Consider the following 6,871-nt stretch of genomic DNA (forward strand, 5'->3'; position numbering starts at 1 on the left):
TGACTCTACATGACCGGGCAGAGCAGCTCTGAGCCAAACACACGCAAGCACAGACCAACGCTGCAAACAATGCGCCTCACCGATGAGAGAAAACTCTCAGCGAGAAGGATGACGCCCAGACATAAGCGACTGTCGGGCAAGAAGACCTGCGGGACCACAACGGTGACACGAGAAGGCTCTAGGGAAACCCCAGGAAACGAGTACAATGTAATGGCCTGGGACAAGAAGCAACTCCAAAACTGACAAGATGTACGCGCAGGACGCCCAGCTTCAAGACCTAAGAACTTAAAGATGCAGGGAACAAGCCCCAGTCACCGAAAATGGATGGCTAGAGAACAGGGCTGCTCCCGCAGCCAGTAACAACCCTGCAAATGAGCACCATCCGGACACTTCCGAGACGCAAGACTGATCCACTGTTTAAGCTTATAATGCAAGAAAAGTGGGGCCTGACTGGGGCAATGCCGATGAGTACTGGCATTCAAGGCTCTAGGGACGGTGCCTGAAGTACAGACCGTGCTCCTCGAATGTAAAGAGGACATCGAGACCCAAGGAAGGTCTAAGACACAGAAGAGAGACCACACAAACAAACACAGGCTGGAACCGCCCTGCCCGGCTCATGCTAGCGCTGTGCTGAAGACTAACCTGCTCCCTTTACGTGCCCGAAGGGGACGGCTCCAGGACAGCCACCTGCCCTCCTCTAACTTTAAACCCCCACCCCGCAGATCCCAAATTTCTCCCTTCCCCCCAGCCCCTCCCCAGCCCTGGACACTCAACTTAGCCTTCAGAAGGCCGGAGATCTTAAATCCCCTGCAGACAAAAAAACCCAGCACATCAACTACCTGGGACAACCCTGTAGTCACCAGGTTCCTCTTCATCATTTGCAATTAAAGAAAACCAAATAGTGCCAGCAAGAAGTATCAGAGAGGTCAGTGCCGACCTCTTCCACAATTACCCCTTCCCCAAAAGCACAATGGTGTCCCGCTCACCTGCTCTTTCCGGAGTCAGACGCTGTGGCCATCATCACTTGAGACACCAAGAAACACAATTACTATGGTGCATGTGAGAAGTCACCATCCCCAAAGCTCCTCCTCGCCACTGCTCTGACTCACCTCTAATGCTCATCCACTTCCAAAGATGGCTCACAGGGCACCTGCAAAACCAGAAGATAAGTACTTAACGAAGTTGCCATATAATACTTCACTATTAGACACAAATATGGCCCACAACTGCCTCACTTTCTCAGCCCACTCGTCGGCATGCGGCTTAGCCCCTCTGAGCCTGTGTCCTGCACCTGGGTGGGGGGGAAAAAAAAAAAAAAAAGCCAACCAAAAGGCAGATGCTGAGATACTGCCCCGAACCTCAGCTTGCCCACAGCCATTCCTGTCTCCTACTCCTTTACCCTGGCCTCTCGCCCACCTGCCCTCCAGGATTTTGTGCTGCCACTTTGACGCTTATGGACCATCTGTAAAACAGACCCAAAGGACACTCAGAACTTCACCCACAATACAACAGCTGACAAAGAATCGCTATTTCAGCCCACTAGTCATTGCTCAACTTGCCCGAGTCACCTCCAGTACCAATTATCATGCTTCCCTCATCACTTCATAGAACCTGTTGGGTTGAAAGGGACCTTTAAAGGTCATCTAGTCCAACCCCCTTGCAGTGAGCAGGGACATCTTCAACTAGATCAGGTTGCTCAGAGCCTCATCGAGCCTGGCCTGGAATGTCTCCAGGGATGGGGCCTCCACCACCTCTCTGGGCAACCTGTAATTGAGGAGATGACTGCTTCTGAACAGCTGTCTGCCTTACGCTAACTTTAAGACCCCTCCCTGCAATTGCCAACCTTCTCCCCTCCCTCCCCTGAACCATCTCCAGCAACGGCCCCACAACTTAGCTTTCAGAGGGCTGGGTCCGAACCCATCCTCAACAAGAAAAAAAACCCACAATCAGCCAAGTAGATTAATCCTGCAGTCACCAGGTTCCTCTTCATCATCTGCAAAAACTCCCACACGCACACACAGCAGTACCGTTAGTCAGCATCCCATCAGTCATCACGGACCTTCCCTGCAACATCCCCCACCTCAGATACACCACCACGGTCTGCTTGCCTGCTCTGCACAGATTCCAGGGTCAGATGCTGAGTCAGTCACTGTTTGTGGTGCCTAAGAGACCAAGACACACAAAATTGCCATGGCATATACAAGAAATCACCAGCTCCATGCTCCTCCTCTCTACTACCCGTCTCACCTCAAATGCTCATCCGGTTCCAAAGGCAGCCCACATAGCACCCGTAAAAACAAAAGAGAAACACTTCGCCGAGCTGCCACCTAACACTTCGCTATTAGACACCAATGCAGCCAACAACCACCTCACCAGCTCAAACCGCTCGTCAGTGGACAGTGTCACCCCTCTGAGCCTGCGTGTGGCACCTGCGAAAACCCAAGCTAAACGGAACACGCTGAGATACTGCTCATATCCGTAGCCTGTACGCACTGATGCCCACCTCCTGCCCCTTGACCGACACAGCTTGCCTGCCCATCCTCCATTAATTTGGGTTGCCACCTGGAGACTTTCACACCACTTGTAAAACCCAAACAACGTGGGTTGCTTACAACTCCACCAGCAACGCAACACCTGAAATATAACTGTTATTTCAACCCACCAATCACCGCTCACCTTGAGGGAGTCAGCCTCGGTACCCATATCCCACACCCCTCGTTGCTTTGAAGCTCCAAATTGAAAAAATAAAATACCATAATTAGTCGTAGAGCCAGCGGTCACATCTTCCGCCCGGTACCACACACCAACCCACTTTCTTACGGTGCTCCGCTCGGCTGTCGTACATCACCTTGCACACCTTCTCCCTCTGCATCTGAAGAGACATCAAAGAAGTCACACGAATGCAGAAGGATAGCTTCGTAATGCCAAAGGTCTTGTCTCTATTTCGAAATACCATCTAGAGTCCAACTACAGCCTGCCACAAAAACCTACAAACATTACGCCCCACACAAAGTGGCCTTACCATCTTTGAGATGCAGTCTCCTTCACCACCACTGAAGAGCCCCTCCCACATACTTCTGTTCTTCCCCATAAAATACTAATGGAACTGACTGCCCACACAACCTGCTGATGGCTACTTGATCTGAGATGACTGTACCACTTTTGCCTCAGCAGATCAACAGATCCCCTGCAGATCAACAAATTAACCATAGACTCTTACCGCTATTCCACCTGCCCCTGAATCTACACGACCGGGCAAAGCAGCTCCAAGCCAAACACACACAAGTACAGACCAATGCTACACAGAACACTACAAATGATGCACCTCACAGATGAGATAAAACTCTCAGCAAGAAGGATGACACCTGGAAGGAAGCCACCACTGGGCAAGAAGACCTGCGGGTCCATGATGGTGACATGAGCAGGCTCTAAGGAAACCCCAGAAAGTAAGTAGAACTCCATGGCCTGGGACAAGAAGTGACTCTAAAACTGTGAAGACGTATGCGCAGGAAGCCTGGCTTCAAGACCTAAGAACTTAAGCACGCAGCGAAGAAGTTCTAATCCATGAAAAAGGGCTGTCACGAAACTTTCGAGACACAAGATAGATCCACACTTGCATTTTATAACGCAAGAAAAGCAGCACCCCGTTGGTGCTAATAAAATGAGTACTGGTATTTGAGACTCTAGAGATGCTGCCTGAGGTGCCACGCCATGCTCCTTGAGTGTAAAGAGGACACTGAGACCCAAGAAAGGTCTATGCCACAGAAGACGGACACGGACAAACTACACAAAACCAGACAGAGGCTGGAACCGCCCTGCCCGGCACGTGCTAGCATAATGCCGATGACTAAACTGCTTCCTTTAACTCCCCAAAGGGGACCGCTTCAGGACAGCCCTCTACCCTGCAGTAACTTTCAGACCCCTTTCTGCAACTGTCAGTCTTCATTCATCTCCATTGCAGGTGCCTCAACTCAGCTTTCAGAGGGCCAGGGGTCCAAATCCATCCTTGACAAAAACCACAAAAACCAGCTAACTGACATGTTCCTGCAGTTACCAGGTTCCTCTTCATCCGCAAAAAAAAAGAAGCCACAGCACCAGCAAGAAGCATCTCGAGAGGAGACGCCAACCTCTTCCACAACACCCTCATCCTCCCAAACGCCGTGACATTCCGCTCACTTGCGCCATGCCAATGCCAACATCAGAGGCTGCCGTGACAATCATTTATGGCACCTAAGATACCAACAAACACAAAATCGCCATTCCATTTTCACAAAATCATCTGTCTCATGCTCCTTCTTGATACCCTGCTCCACATACAGGTACATAAAAGATACTAGTCCATGTTAGATCATCTCACCATCAACCCTAACAAGTTAAGAGATACCAGCAACTTACACAGTATACAGCAAAACCGATGGGGAAAAAAAACCAAAACAACACGGCTCCATCTTCAGTAAAATCAGGATTTCCAAGAAAATATGGTGACCTTGGAGCAAAAAGCAAAAAAAGAGCATACTATTAAACCACCTTGCCACACCTGAACACTCATTACAAAATTACTGACTTGACAAAAATATAAATCCAAACCCCACCAAAAAAAAAAACCCCACCAAAAAAAAACCCCACCCATACAAGTCAACTTTCTACTATACACGCTGCTGAACCTCAACCGGTCCTGAAGGTCTTAGACCGTCTTACCTTGGCTTCTCTAAGTGCCGAAACACACCTGCTGAAATAGCTGACCCGCGTCCGAAGCTGCAGCCCACCGAAGGCCCAGCAGAAGTGCGACCCCAGAGAGGCCCAGCAGCAGGACGGGCTCCTGAGCAGAGCCTGGGGCTCGTGTACCCCAGGCCCCATGTCCCCCGGACCCCATGTCCCCCGGGCCTCGTCCACCGCCCTCGGGCCCTCCTCCGCCCTTCCCCCAGTCCCCTGGGAGAGGTGCAGGGACAACCCCCCCAGAACACGCAGAGGTGGCCAGAGGCAGGGTGGCTCCTTTTCTCACCTGCCTTCCCAGCAGGCAGAGCACCAAACCTGGTGGTTTTTTTGTTGTTTTTCCATTGAGGCTCATCTCTGCTGGTTTTCGTACCTCTCGCGTTGAAGTGATGTCGGGTTGTCGTTGTGAAGACATTTCCACAGCGGTCGCATTCTTTTGGTGAGCTTCAGGTAATTTTTTTTGGTTAATCGTCAGCCGTTTTGTGTACTTTCGGAAGAGTGCTACCAGCACAGGGTTTCTAGAAGACCAACAGTCGCTTTCGGCGTGCTGGAGGACCGCGGTACGATAGGGATGGAGCTCGGAGGAATGACAGGCACTTCGGCGTCCCGGAGGACCGCAGTACCCTGGAGACGGATTGCCGGAAATCGAACGGGCAATTCCGGGCAGCCCGGAGCGCGGGTAAGAACTGCTATCAGAGCGCTAATGGCCGCTCCCGGGGGCGGGCGGGCGGCTCCGGGTGGCGGGGAGCCCAGCGGAGCCCCGGCGGTACCGCTTCGCCCTCCGGCCGCCGCTCTCAGCGCCGGCCCGTTGCCTGGCAGCAGCGCCGCCCTGCAGAAAGCGCCGGGGGAGGAGGGGGGGCGGGCCGAGGCGCACCCGCTGCCCGCCACCTGCGGGACCGGCCCTCGGCCGCCGGGCGGCAGCACCCCCTTTAATGATCCCGCTCTCGGCGCTCATTAGGGTGATGAGCGGTGACGGCTCTCAGCCCGCTTGAGGCCAGCCGGGCACCGGGACCACTTACCGGGCTGCGGGGCTCCCGGCTCTCGGCCCCGGCCGCACTCGGAGCCGAGGCAACGGACAGCCTGCGCCTCCGCACCAAAAACCTGCAGAATACAGTCGGTTTTCCCCAGAATGAGCTCCGTGGACACTGCATAACTCTGCGCACAGCGCCAGAGGCAGGGGGGTGGCAGCAGCCAGCCCACCGGGGACCAGGGACTGAACAGGGGTGGCGGCTTACGCACAAAGTGAAAAACAGTGATTTTTTGCCTGAGCGAAATACTACTTTTTTTTCTTGCTTTCTGGCTGCACAAATCCAAATATAGCATAGACACTCACACTCATGTATCTATTTACACCTGTATATTTAATTCATTTGCCAGTGTGAGCCATTCACGGAATCACAGAATCACGGAATCTTCAGAGTTGGAAGGGACCTCTAGAGATCATCTAGTCCAACCCCCCTGCTAGAGCAGGATTGCCTAAAGCACATCCCTCAGGGCTGCATCCAGGTGGGTCTTGAAAATCTCCAGAGAAGGGGACTCCACAACCTCCCTGGGCAGCCTGTTCCAGTGCTCTGTCACCCTCACCATAAAGAAGTTTTTCCGTGTATTTGAACGGAACTTCCTATGTTCTAATATATATATAATATATATAAATATATATATTTAGGGAATATTATCTATTTACACTTACAGAGAATACCTGTTTAGACTTAGATTCGCCTAGACTTACACATTAACAATTACCAGGGTGGATGGGGGCGTGGCCAGGACCGAAGGGGGCGTGGCCAGTGGGTGCATGGGCGTGGTCAAGACAGAAAGGGGGCGGGGCCAGGGCAGGCCCGGAGGCCTCCCCACCTGGGAAGGCAAAAGAAACAAGGAAACCCCAGGGATTTAATAGAATAAGACTAAATAATTAATAGAACTGAAGAACCAGTGTTGGTCCTGCTGCTAATATGAACTATACGAGGATTAGCCTCATCCCATCAGCGGGAAGCTGTGCGCTCCCCCCGGGGACAGCCAACGTGGGACACTGAGCGCCACGGCTTCGGGAGGAAGGGAAGGGCTCAGGGCTCCAGCACCGGGGCAAGGAGTTCTCAGCATGGCTGCCAGCAAGGCAGAGAGAGAGAGAGATCTCCTCAGCAAACTTTCTCATTTACAC

The 6,871-nt window shown here is 52.4% G+C and overlaps 1 long non-coding RNA gene across 1 annotated transcript; it reads right to left on the reverse strand.

Moving 5' to 3' along the window:
* Nucleotides 1–1,890: 1,890 nt before the first annotated feature.
* Nucleotides 1,891–5,508, reverse strand: LOC134517364 (uncharacterized). The gene is made up of 3 exons (XR_010071607.1): nt 5,087–5,508; nt 4,396–4,486; nt 1,891–2,872 (listed from the first exon to the last, which is right to left on the reverse strand). It is a non-coding gene; the product is annotated as an uncharacterized LOC134517364 (long non-coding RNA).
* Between the last annotated feature and the right edge of the window lie 1,363 nt (nt 5,509–6,871).

Source organism: Chroicocephalus ridibundus, chromosome 6, assembly GCF_963924245.1.
Source record: "Chroicocephalus ridibundus chromosome 6, bChrRid1.1, whole genome shotgun sequence".
Classification (NCBI taxonomy): domain Eukaryota; kingdom Metazoa; phylum Chordata; class Aves; order Charadriiformes; family Laridae; genus Chroicocephalus; species Chroicocephalus ridibundus.